Source organism: Ptiloglossa arizonensis, chromosome 7 (genome assembly GCF_051014685.1).
Source record: "Ptiloglossa arizonensis isolate GNS036 chromosome 7, iyPtiAriz1_principal, whole genome shotgun sequence".
Classification (NCBI taxonomy): domain Eukaryota; kingdom Metazoa; phylum Arthropoda; class Insecta; order Hymenoptera; family Colletidae; genus Ptiloglossa; species Ptiloglossa arizonensis.
Window position 1 is genome coordinate 12,681,783 of NC_135054.1, and position 13,397 is coordinate 12,695,179.

A 13,397-nucleotide genomic window follows, 5' to 3' on the forward strand; every position below is an offset into this window, starting at 1 on the left:
CATTCAACAATTATCGAAAATATTAATGTAATTTATTATCACGAATTGCTACAAAAGTTGAAAATTCTTGTGCTATTAAGAAGGAATTATTAAAAATTCCTGTCCCCAATTTCCACCTTGTTTAATTCTGCTATATTCGTATCTTGAATTTAATGTTTTCTTCAAACATTAGATAATTATTGCTGAGTGATATTCACATAAATCACACAGTCGTGGTCGTGAGATTTTTTAAATCTATTTCTTCACAAAAGCGACCTGCTTAAAATTCCATTTACAACGATGAAACATTATTTTGGTAAATGTGTACCGTAAGATTAACAAGAATTTTATTGAATTATTTTATAAAAGGTAATCCACGAGTAATACATATAATCGTGAAATAAACAAAACATTGTACGAGCTTTCACAAGCTCGTATGGTTTCGAGATTTTAAAATTATCCAAATCTCATAAAACATGAAGTTAATGCAATTAACATTACGAAAAAATTTCAATTTTAAAGCATACTACATCTTATCATTTTCCCCTATACAGACGCTTGTACCTGACGAATGGTACCTGAAAAAATGAATTTTCATTACACCTTAAATACGACGATTTGAAAGCTAGCAAATGAACGATATACGTGTCTTTTTTCACACGAGGAAATCGTCCAAAGACATCCCGGCCCCCGGGGGTGTGGTCGGAAATAGTGTGGGATTCCCCGCACCCGGAGATTGTAGTTGCGTAGTCCACCCGCTAAATCCTCCATGCTGACCATCCTCGTACGATTGAGAGGATGGGGGGGACGCCATCGGCATATTGTCCGGTCCCCTGTCCCCCTCCTTGGTCGCTCACATCCCTTTGTCAGTGAGAAAAGGGGGGTTAACCTTCCCTTTACCCGACATTATATTGCCCAGCGGCAGGACAGAGTTACATCTGTCCTGCCGCCACCTTTCTAGGGGCAGCACGAAGAGCTCCCTAAGCGTCTGCCTTTGCACTCACTTCCTCTTCGTGACCTCCTTTTGTAGCATTCAATGTTCGTTGAAGAAAATCACGACTTTCCGTTTCCTCTCGCTGCCGTGCAAAGACCACACTCTGCAACGAGAGATCTCCACCAATTACATTCACCAAGACACGACCCTCCCGCTTTCTATGCGAAGTACACCTCCGGGGTGTGTTGCACCATGACGTTATCGCTGGGCCAGTGCCAGCAGTGCATCGTTGGTTCCTTCCCAATACGATGGAGGACGTTCAAAGCAACGATGCCCGGTCAGTATTTACGCAATTCGGTAGATAAGACCGTCAAAACTCAGCCACTGCGCAAGCAGTGGTTGGACAACCTCGACAGTCCTTTGCCCAGCAACGAACTGATCCAGCCACTGGTACCAAGGGACTACATACACCTAGATTGGTGAAATAAATTATTATTCTAAAATATGCTTATCCAATTGCACGATATTTCAAATGTGTACAGTTCAAATTTTATTTGAAAATTCGTAAAATAGACGAGGTTCTAGCTACCTTCGTCGAACTCTTCGCGCACTCCGGGTACACGTTTAGTGTTCTCGACATAAAAGAGGGGTTTACCTGAGATTTTCCTATTAATTACTTCCGATCGATACCCAGAGGTGCTCTCATGGACTTTATACTCGTCAGATAGTCACGGTATTTTCGTGTCCCGAGAGCCTCATTTCCATTTTGTCACTCTTATTGAGCAGTTCCCAAACCGACGATCGTCCATGATTTTCTCGACTGTGTTCCGGTAAAAGAGATATGGAAGAATGAGCGCATCTTTCCTCCATCGCTGACGATGCAGCCGCACTCATGGGTCCACACACACACATACACGTACACATCGCACCTCGGGGTGGGAGGAACCGCCCCTTTCAAATTCCGGACCCATGTAGGAGAGCCTAAGTACCTTAGATCCCTCCCCATTGTCCCAAAGAAGGTATGAGGCGAGTAGCTACAGGGGCGACCTCCTGCTGTCCGGAACATATGTTTCCTTTTTGCGGCCTCCTTCTGCGATATTACTTGCTCACAGAAAGAAGCCACGACCTTCCAATTCTTCTCGTTGTCGAACATCATGCTCGCTAGACTGGCAGCAAAAAGTCACCACCACTCACCATTATGTCTACCAAGTCACAGAACTCACCTACTCGAGCAAGGTATAACTCCAGAGTGTGTTGCACCATATTTTGGTCCAACAATGCGTCATAGTTTCCTTCCCGATACGTTGCAGTGGCAGGTTCCGCCCAAAGTAACCATATCAAGGCATTACCTGCACCATTCAGTAGGTAAGGCCACCGAAACCTCTGTCCAACCTCTCTAGCAATAGTGTCAGCTTTGATAATACACTAACCGAGTCGATTGAGCCAGTCGCTGCTGCCACTCCAACAACGTGGTCTGCTGGGCCTGGTGCTTGAGGAATTCCAGCTCGTGCTGCTCCTTGGATCGAAGTCCTATATCAGCTGGTCTACTTTTGCTAAGTGGTCAGACGTCACTTCATAACGCAAACACACGCACGGACCAATGTGTTTAGAACGATAGTGCTACATCCTCTCTGGGATACTATATGCGTCATCGAGAAGAGTCAGAAAGGCCTCGTATCACCGCTCCGACCCATTACATTGTTAAAGATTTTTCTCTTTGAGCCCTTGGACAGACATTCCACTCTGTCCTATTTGGTCTTCGACTCATCAAGCTCCATAATGCTCCGTTCGCTGACCGAGAATAAAACCACAGCTGCCCAACGCCCATCAGCGAGGAGGAGGAGTTGGCACATGTTATTGGCAGACGTTTAGTGCAGGCCAAGCCAGACAACTTTGAGCGCCTCTTGTGCTGCAACAGAACATCTCTGCGTTCCTAGACTCCATGGTGACTATTATACTACGTCGTATCTACTCACGAGCAGAGCAAGGGAAGTCCCGCCAAAACGATCGTAGGGTACCGTAGCAGCAAGTGACTCGTGAGGGTAGCTATCTGTGAACCTGGTGTACCTGTGTCGCGCAACATGACGAGAATGGCCTCCTGCCGCAATCCCTGCGCTCACGCTCCCTTCTCGCAACCTCCTTTTGCGACCTAGCTTCTGTTCACAGAAGGACTTTTCAATACGCTTTGAAAGAACCCCAAGTCACCGACTTATAGTTAAACTCCCCCAGAAAGAACACCAGCCAGGGGTTTTCTTACACACGCTTTCATGTACTGCAGTTGGATAACCAACTTTAACGTAGGCTAGGCAATTCAAATACCCTTCTCCTCTAATAAGTCTTCTAATCATAGGGACCTATACCTATTGACTTTTGACTCGTTCTTGGGGTATTTGTAAAATTATTCCTCTGCTCTCTTCAGCCTCACCGACCCAATGTCGAACTTCACCAGGTCAATGTTCTCCCTCGTGGGCCTCATTAGATCTCTATACGTGACAGTGCCCCTCTCTTGGGGAGGTCGAACGGGCCTTGGCCCCTTTCGCTTCACTCATGACCTTCCCGTTAGTCGAAGGAGGCGGAGATGGTGTCCGTGGTCGAGCAGCCTCCTTGGCCTTTCGATCTAACACCTTACTCCACGCTTCTTTTTACGATGTTTGAGCCATAAGGTATTACACACTGGCGTAACCTTTCAGACACCCTCATCGACCTCGTGCCTCCAACGTTTTAATTTGTTTGCAAAGGTACGTACACGTCACAAAGTTGGCACAAAAATATACCTTTCAGACGAATAATTCGCAGATTGTATATAATTATTGCACTTTCGTCTACGAAAATTCTATCCTTTGTTCGTGTACCTCTTTGACCCAGATATCTTCTTAAAAATGATTCGTGAATTTGCTCGATTTCTTCCCAAAATTTTGATGTCGTGGTGCAAACATTTTTAAATCCCGAACTTATAAAACAAATTTTTTTCCGGTTTCGTGCAATTGTATAAAATTATATTATCTACGATCGAAAATACTTTTACTAATAATATACAAATGACTCGTAAAATGCTGTTCGATTCGAAAAGAAATTATTCCTGGAAGATTCGAACTTCGATTGAAAAATTTCCATACATCTTACGCTAGAACTATCGACCTCTATAAAAAATTCCGTGCCATTTGTCTATAACTTTCCGCTCTCGGAAATATTTCTCGCTTCTTCGAATTAATTTAAATCCCAGCCGAAAAATACTTGTACCAATTGTCGCGGTTTCCCAGCCCATTTGGCACAGACGCGGCGTTATCACTTTGGCACGTTATACTCGATAAACGACAGGGTGGCGTCGGTGGTCCTTCATGTTGCTGATGCCGGTAGTACTCGATTCGTTGCTTACTCGAGCGGCCACGAGTAGCTTACACCACGATCTTCCCTTTAGCCGCTACAGACTAGACCGTTGCGCTGATATTGTAAATTTTCTAAGTCAAGAATTTACTATTGATCGTGGCCGGGCTCGTGTTACTTCGAACTCGGTCACTTCGGTGTACGTACTATGCGTCTCACCCATTGACCCATTTATTCGTGGGTCAGCTACATTGTTTTAGATCCTGTGCGTCCTTGCGCCGGCTTTATGCTTGCGGGTCACGTTCCCAAACAGCGTAATGAAAGTCATTTTTCACATTCTGTCATAACCGGGAGAATCAGGACCGGGAACGATCACCATTTGCGACTATAGGGTTTCTGTAAACTTTAACCATGGTTTATTCCATGGATGCACGAGCGTAGATATACCAGCTTTTCTTTCTTAACTATTTGTGCGCGCAACGATTAAAAATGTAATTGCGATCGAAATTTTTACGTAATCGTACGATTACAAAATTAATAGCAAATTGTATCCAAAATACACGTTAAAAGAAAAATATCTATGAAACTTTTATGGTATGCAAATTGAAAAAAAAATAAGATACAGAGAATCAGAACTGGATGAATAAATTATACATTTTAAAAAGTTTATTATTTTCAATCGTGTTATTAATAATTACAAGGATTGTCAATGTTTCGTAAAAGCGGTGTACCGTGAAAATTTAAACGATATACGTTTCTGGGCAATTGCTTTGAACAAAAAAATATGGTTTATAATGTATATTTTCATGTATTGTGATACATGGAAAATGTATTTTTCCGAGGGAAGTACCTTGTTTGCAAAACTCTTCCTCGTGATAGATCGAGAAATAAAAATTATAGACGCGTCGCCTTGTGATGTTGGTTGATTCATCGGTAAGGCTGAACCGACAAATCCTGCCTTACATCGGTAAAATCAGTCTTCATTCATCAGTCTCGAGCAACTTATTAAACGCGACCAGATGTTGCGATTGAATCCGACACGAAGAAATACCAATTTATTAAAACCGCGAGAGACTTTAAATTGGCTATTCCAGATACGTAATTCATTCCTAAATTGGAATTTATTAAATTTTCGTCTCGTGGATGCACCTATTGAGAATATTGAAATGCTTCATCAACGCGTTGAATAAGATTGCTGGTAAATCCAAACAGCATCAGGAATTTTCGAATTCATAAGGGGACGCGATGGAATCGTTACACAAGCTCACGTTCGGACAGTTCGAGCATTTTATACGTAAACAGATTTAAGTTTCTGGAGCGTAAAAATGAATCTCAGAAATGAACCAAAAAAAAAATACGTCACACATTTACATCGACTCTTTTCTTATCTGTGTATATGTAAAACATCGGATCGACTGCATCCAGGGGATTATAAGCACCGATAATTTAATACTTTAAACAGAAGGACGTAATTTAAATATTGAGAATATATCTGTTCAACGAAACAGTGTCCGATCAATTTTGCAACTATTGAAATTTTCTTTCGAAGCTCCAATTGGTATTTATTTCAAAATTTGGAGTATTCCACCAACCTTAACACCAAAACTACCAAAGGGTTCAATTTCACCTGTTTCAAACTTCTTTGAAAATTACTCAATAATTAACTATATCTTTGCCTATAATATTCGCGTACAATTATTAAAATAGTCAACTAACGGTACTCGTGAACCAATTTACCTTTTCCCCGATCAATTTCGAGGACACTTACTAAATAATCAGTGTCGTTCAAAAAATTAGCGTTAAAACGAGTCCCGTTTGTTCGAGTGCGTATGATCGCGTGATCGTGATCGTCACAACCGGAGCACACGTGATTATACCTTCGTGAAGGTGACATATCGAAACGTAAGTTCACGTCGGCGAAACTGACGAATAAATCTCGAAATGAATATACATCTCGATCCTTATAGAACTCGTTCCGCCCTTTAACGATATTTCACGTTCTCGATGAACACGCGGCGACATTGACGAATGAAACGTTCGCGAAACGAGAAGAGACGAAACGTATTCGGTGACTCTTCCGTGGAAAACTGAAAACTCCGGTGACCGAGTTTGTTTCACGATTCGCGGGACTCGACGGAATTGTAACATTTTATTTCCATATTGCCGTCTACGAAGATCGATGCGTTCCCGCGCGAGCCCTCCGACCGGGCAACGTGAAACAAGCCGTAAAATAAGAAGGTAAGGGTGAATGGTGGGAATAAGGGACGACGGACGCGGAAAGTGTATAAATCGCTCTCGTCGTCGATTCGCTCGTAGAGAAACGTTTCGCAATCTCGCGTCTACAAACGAACGACAGTTCGTCGGGGCCCGTTCCATTAAAATTTTTCCACGCATGCAGCCTTTTCTACTCCGATTGAACGAACGGCCGACGACTCGGGGCGAGTTCGCGTTTATTTTCTTTTTATCTTTGTTCGATTGTTTTCCAACGAAACACGACGCGGAACGAGAAACGTTTAATTGAAATTATTACACCGGCACGTCCCATTCGATCTTCCCTTGTGATCTTGACAGTTTGTACATCGCGTGTAAAGTTTACCGTTGCGAGGCAAAGCGAGATATTATCAGCTGATTTCGACGGACCGAAAGCTCGGAAAAATTTCAATTTTTGCGTCCGTGTTCCTTCGCTTTAGATATAATCGTACTAATCTTGTGTCTCGAATGTAGTGGGTCGTTCAATAAAAAGTAAAGTATAGTATTAGGTTGCTCAATAAGTTTTGTCGTTTGATAAAACTTATCGAACAAACTATATCATGTATAAGGAGACTGGGAGAAAGTGAAAGGTATCTTTTCTTTTAAATTTTTGTAATTTTTCTCCGAATTAATTACTTAATTACAAATATGCTAAAATATACGTACGTTCCTCCTCTTGATCTATTACAGATGAAAATTTGAAACAATATACATAATACAGTGCAAATTGTATCTTTTGTCAGTGTACCTTTGTAATACATCCGCTCTCTCTTTTTTTCTTTTCATTTGGATATTTAATACACGTTACATAGCATTTGTACGCTAATTAGATTTTATCCCGTTGAAATAAATCGATTAAATAATACAAAATAAGTAAGTAAATAATTAAATAATTGATGATAAAATACTGTAAAACCAGGAGCATAGAGCCAGCCAGCTGTGATGCTTTTAAATCGAAAGGAAGGTAACAGTTTCCGATAACCGACTAGATAGGAGCTAAATCGATTTCACGTTCAAAGGAAGTAAACACGAAAAATCCGTCAACGGATAACGAAGCCAATAAAGAGAAAGATAACGTCAATTTGGAGGCACAATTTATTAGCGGTGAAAACTTTACGCTATTACTTGGTAATCTTCCCCCGGGATCGTCGCAAATAAATGCGTAACTTTCATCCGTATGAGAAATAGGTTTCGAAAAATGGCGCGTAATTAACAAAACTGAATCGTTCCCCGCGTAAGTTTCCCGCCCGATTACGCAGCGAATTTACGATGGTCCATGTTCCATCGTATATAGAACTTTCCTAAGTTTGATTGGTCCTGAATGAATTATATCTGTAGCTCCAGGAAGGCGTGCACGAAATGGGTCAGTAATTAAGCATAAGAACGAAGATTTAGACTCGACGAAAATTCAACCGCGATAATTGAATTAGAAATGCAACGCGATCGATTCAATTCCTTTCGTTCGGTGATTTACTCGAAACGCTGATTTCGTTAGTTGCGCGAACTCGCATCGAAGTTCTTGTCGAAGACAAATGGTGATTTAAAAATTGGTTTCAACGTGATGTATTGTATTATAGAAATACGATACACACGCGTTGTAACGTAATTGAATATATATTTAAGGGATGAAAAATTACTGAGATTGTATTAAAATACAAAAGCATCTCGTATATTTGTTTTCGAGTATCTCAGTATGTTGTAATGGTAATTTAAAAATGGATTTCAACGTGGTGTATTGTATTATAGAAATACGATACACACGCGTTGTAACGTAATTGAATATATATTTAAGCGATGAAAAATTACTGAGAACGTATTAAAATATAAAAGCATCTGGTATATTTATTTTCGGATATCTCAGTATGTTGTAATGGTAATTTAAAAATAAATTTCAACGTGGTGTATTGTATTATAGAAATACGATACACACGCGTTGTAACGTAATTGAATATATATTTAAGCGATGAAAAATTACTGAGAACGTATTAAAATACAAAAACATCTCGTATATTTGTTTTCGGATATCTAAATATGTTGCGATTGATGTTTAAAGTTTTCTTTCAGCAGATATATTTGTTTGACTCTTGAAGAGTAATCTGCAATAAAACTAACAATTAACATTACTTGTGGTCAATCTGTACCACCTAATCGACGAATACTCAAAACGTTGATCGAACCAGCACTAAGAACTACAAGATAATCTGAGTTGAGCAGAAAAGGTTGACAGAGTTAGGTACTCATCAGTCCCTTTTAATTTCCAAAGCTCATTTCATGGCTAATAATGTTACTGGCACAGCCTTATATCCGTCATTCTTCCCTGGATAACTTTATTATAGTATAAAAGTTCTTTATGTCGTTACGATCATGAATAATAATCATTTAGTCGTTGGTAATATTTAACTGATGCATAAGAAAATCGCACGAAGTTAGGTCACAAGACTCCTGGTAAGTGCTCGTAATGGGGTATGGCAATCTATAATTTTCGGTCAACGACCGCTCCCGTTGCATGTCAGAAACCTAAAAATAATCTAATTCGTAAACGTGGGTCGTGAAACGGTGGAATAACTGTAAAATATGCAGTTATAAATCAAAAGTTCGATCGATATCGCGGGAAAGAAATCTAACACGAAATGGGCCATGAATCTTTTCATAGCGTACTGCAATGTTTTTCAAAGTTCACGCGAAATGCATGGACAAATATTTGTCGTAGCGTTGCAAACGTTGCAACAAACATTAATGGATAATGAAATTTTATCGTTTATGCAAATATTACATACAAATACATCGCTTTTTCCATAGTTTCGATCTTTGGAAAATATCGTCCAAATGAATGCCTTCGAATGACTCTTGTTTAGGTTAAAATTTACTCTAAATTCAACGTGTACTTATTTTACAACATTCTGATTTGTTCATATTTGCATCGTATGTAAATACATATCTACATACGGATCTTTTATCAAAGATTCGGTAGAAATAAAAATTTCCATTGTATTCCACAATTTTTAACAGATTCTTGGTGTACAGTCATTCAACTGGAATGACAACGAGAACAAAATTTAATGCTATGCGCAAGTCTCTCTATTTTTAAAGACGATCGGCTCCTAATCAACGACCCTCCAAATGTACAACCTTCGAATTCTTAATGGATAACCACGGTGACAAATATAAAAAAGAAGGTAACTTTTACAAATTTTCTTCAAAGACGAATACGTGACTTTATCGAATATTTATCTATTACTTACAAACGCATCTATAAAACCTCGAATCTACTAAATTATACATAAAAATTTGGATTTACCTACAATTTATAGTCAATTATATGAAGCTAAGTATAAATCCTATATTAATATAACGGATCAACGTATAAAAATATATTACCCATAGAAAACCCAAAAGTTTTAACAAATCCTGCGCCATTACTTCAAAATAGAATCGTACCCTGCTCGAACGTTATTTATTGTCTCGTCGTTGCAAAAATATTATAATCAAGAAAATAATTACAGTGAATTACATTCACCACCAATATTTATCTAATCTCTCTTTCGTTAGATTTGAATTCATGCAGTTTATTTTATCAGTACGATCCACATCAACTTAAATCTATCTTAAACAATTCTCCACCGTTAAACCGACTCACAAATAACATTAAAAGCATTCGAAACTTACAAGTAACAACTAAAATTACGTTACTATTAAACTACACAGGTAACTAAACGCCCATCGTGTACACTTTCAAGCAATCGATAAACGTTCGATAAAGTTGCATAATCGTCCGCGAACAGTTTCGAAAAGCTACCATATTTTTCAGTTCATCATCCCGGTGAAACCCATTGAGCAAACCTGTAACTAGCGGCTCCGTGGTAACCCACTCGTAGCAACGGTCTGGTCGCGGTATAAATAATTTTACAATTTTACCAGCAGGCTAATTTACCCTCTGCGAACGTTCCTCCGGATCTATGGAGGAATTTCGGAGTTCGAGTCTTGTGGCGTGCACCACGAGCCACGCCACCGGTAATTCTGAGCAGGTTGTTATCAGGATCCTACGTCGACGGAATAGGCAAACGGACATCCGGCCAGCCACGACAGGGTTCCAGGTATACCTGCGTTTCACCCTCTACCACGGGGGTAATTCATAGCCGAGGTAATGGCGATCGCGTTATCATGGTTTAACGTCCCTTTTCCCCACACTGTGAAATTCCAGTCACACCGCGCCACTTTTCCGGGAAGATTGCTCAGGGTGCAGCGGAAAAGTGCAGCGGAAAAGTGCAGCGAAAAGTGCACGGAGATTGGTCAGTGAGAAGGGAACATTAACGAACGAGGTGCATGATCGCACCTCCGCATTGATTCAATCGATACTCGTTTACGAACTCTTCGAGGCACGAAACGAAACGATACGTTTATTAATTGACTTATTGTCTCGTCGTTAAAAATATATTATAATCGAGAAAATAATCACGGTGAATTACGATCACCACTAATATTTTTCTAATCTCTCTTTCGTTAGATTTGAATTCATGCAGTTTATTTTATTAATACAATCGATATCAACACACTTGCAATCGATGTTAAACAATTGTCCACTATATAAATGGAACTAAAAAAATTAATCAATTGGTTATTGATGAGTTGTTTTAAGTTTTCATTAAGGTGCGTTGAGAAATGTATGTCAGAGTATTAACAAAGCGAGACGTTTCTTAATATAATTGAAAGACGTTTTACGTTTCACAAAATTGATTACAAAATTGATAAGTTTCTTCTTGCATAGCTTATTGTTTATAGTCTTGACTACGATCCGGTGAATTTTAAACGGAAGTTCAAAAAATTGACAAAGTTACAAAGTGGAGGCTTTGAAGAAGACGATCTCTGAAAAATTGATAATAAAGTTTTCGTCTTTTATCTATCGGACGATAAATTTCTTTTCTTGTGCGATACTAATTAACAATTACATTGTTTCATTTTTACGTAACCTTGCAGTAATCCGTGTTCTTATCCAATTGATTCGATATATGTTAAGATGTGCATAACGGAGTTCCTATTTTATTGGTTTAAAAGTATCTTTGTGGCTTAATGGATTTGATTAATTACACAAAGAAAAGGTAGCTACCATTAATCACGAAGTTAACGCACACCCGTGCACACTGTTCTGTTATCGTTGCAAAATAAATAGCTGAGCGTCTCCTCGATCTATCGTCTACGAAAAATCTCGCGGCACAATGTATCGAATAAATATGAAATTGAAATTCTCGATATGAGAATTCTGCTGAGAACGATTTGAAAAAAAATCGATAACCAACGATCATTCGAAAATGTAAAGTAGTTACGTTTCTCGTTTTAAAAAATTTATTTTATCATGGTGTCTCACCTTAAATACGCTATGCATTACCGGTGAAATATATAAGCTTGTACTTTCAAGTTATTTGCTGCACGCTATAAATCTCTTAGATTGCGAGTCGAATGATCCCTTAAGGATCGTACATACATCATTAATCACCGAGTTGAACGTGATACCTACTTACGTGTTGGTGATGTGTTATCGGTATCGGATCGATGGTTTGGTGAACCAAATGTCGGTCGACGACCCTTTTAACTCGTTTTAACAAAATTCTTTTCGCCTCTGTACAATGTTTGTTAAACGGACACAAGAAAAATGGAAGTAATGCACGAAAATAATCCAAGTAATGAAAGTAGTTTTCATCAAAATTTCTTCAGTCTTTCAAAATATTTACCGTCTCGAAATATACATTTAAATAGAATTCTTGGCACGACGGTTAATTAAATCCATGGAGAATAATTAGAAAACTGGATAATTGAAAGTCGTTCAATCTGAGTTCTTTCCACAAGATTCTGGATTATCTCTTCCATTAAAAAATTCATCTAAAGCGATACGATCTTAATTAATCATATTAAATAAACATGGAAGGAAAAACTTTAAAAATTATACTCGTCTCTACATTTATATTCGGAATATGAAAATTGAAAATAGCAATTATTTAACAAAGGAGAATCCTCTGTTACAGCCATTAAATTCAAGATCGTAGTACGATTTGTGTGCTTATTTACAATACTTTTGATAAAGTAACAGGTACACAAAGTTACTTGAAAAAAAACAACTTGGTGGTTTTCTACGGCGTTCCACTTAATATTTACAATCGTGGTATCTGTTATCGAGTTGATAAGTGGAAAAACGTCACGTTCCAATTTCGTCGCGATAAACAAGTGCACCGGAGGATTACGTAAGAAATTGCACTCGGTATAAGTAACCTTGCAGAAAGGCTGCACCAGAACACGTATCTTCGTTTTCGGAAGACGAAAAGTAGGTAGCTGGCATCCCATGAATTCTAGTTAACTCGGTGCAAACTTCTTATACAATGATGCTTCGATGCGTGTGAGGGAACCGTGGGTAGCATGAACGTACTCGAGTTTATTCTACGAAATAAGAAAACGGAACAAGAGTGCAACATATTTTTGTTTGCATATTACAAATAACTGTTGCGTGCTGAAACTTTGTACACTCGCACGTTCCATAGTTCTATACAATAAGGTAAAATGTATACGTGTCTGGGAACTATATTCGGAATGTATCACTATGAAACGAAGTTAACTGTCATTATTTATTTACCGTATGCATATTTATATATGCACACAAATAAATGTTTGAAAAATAGAGGACCTATAGAAAAATATTTCGGACGAAAATTATGTATATTTTGACCCGAAGATTCTGAAATAAAAAATAGAGATTTATGATTTAAAAAGAAAAGAAATTAAGCTTGGAATGACCTATAACACTTTTTCTGTTTTTGATTGATTACTCACGAAATCGATTCCATTGTATCAATTTAAATAGGACACCTTCTTTATATTCATATAATTAAATTTATTCCTACATATTATATTTTATCTGTGTTCT

The 13,397-nt window shown here is 38.6% G+C and overlaps 1 protein-coding gene and 1 long non-coding RNA gene across 2 annotated transcripts in view; one reads left to right on the forward strand and one right to left on the reverse strand.

Moving 5' to 3' along the window:
* Positions 1–13,397, forward strand: part of LOC143149485 (uncharacterized) — a 189,057-nt gene that overhangs the window by 152,505 nt on the left and 23,155 nt on the right. The window lies entirely within an intron of this gene.
* LOC143149490 (uncharacterized) lies at positions 1,857–3,165 on the reverse strand. Its single transcript, XR_012992794.1, has 3 exons — positions 2,890–3,165; positions 2,344–2,822; positions 1,857–2,262 (listed from the first exon to the last, which is right to left on the reverse strand). It is a non-coding gene; the product is annotated as an uncharacterized LOC143149490 (long non-coding RNA).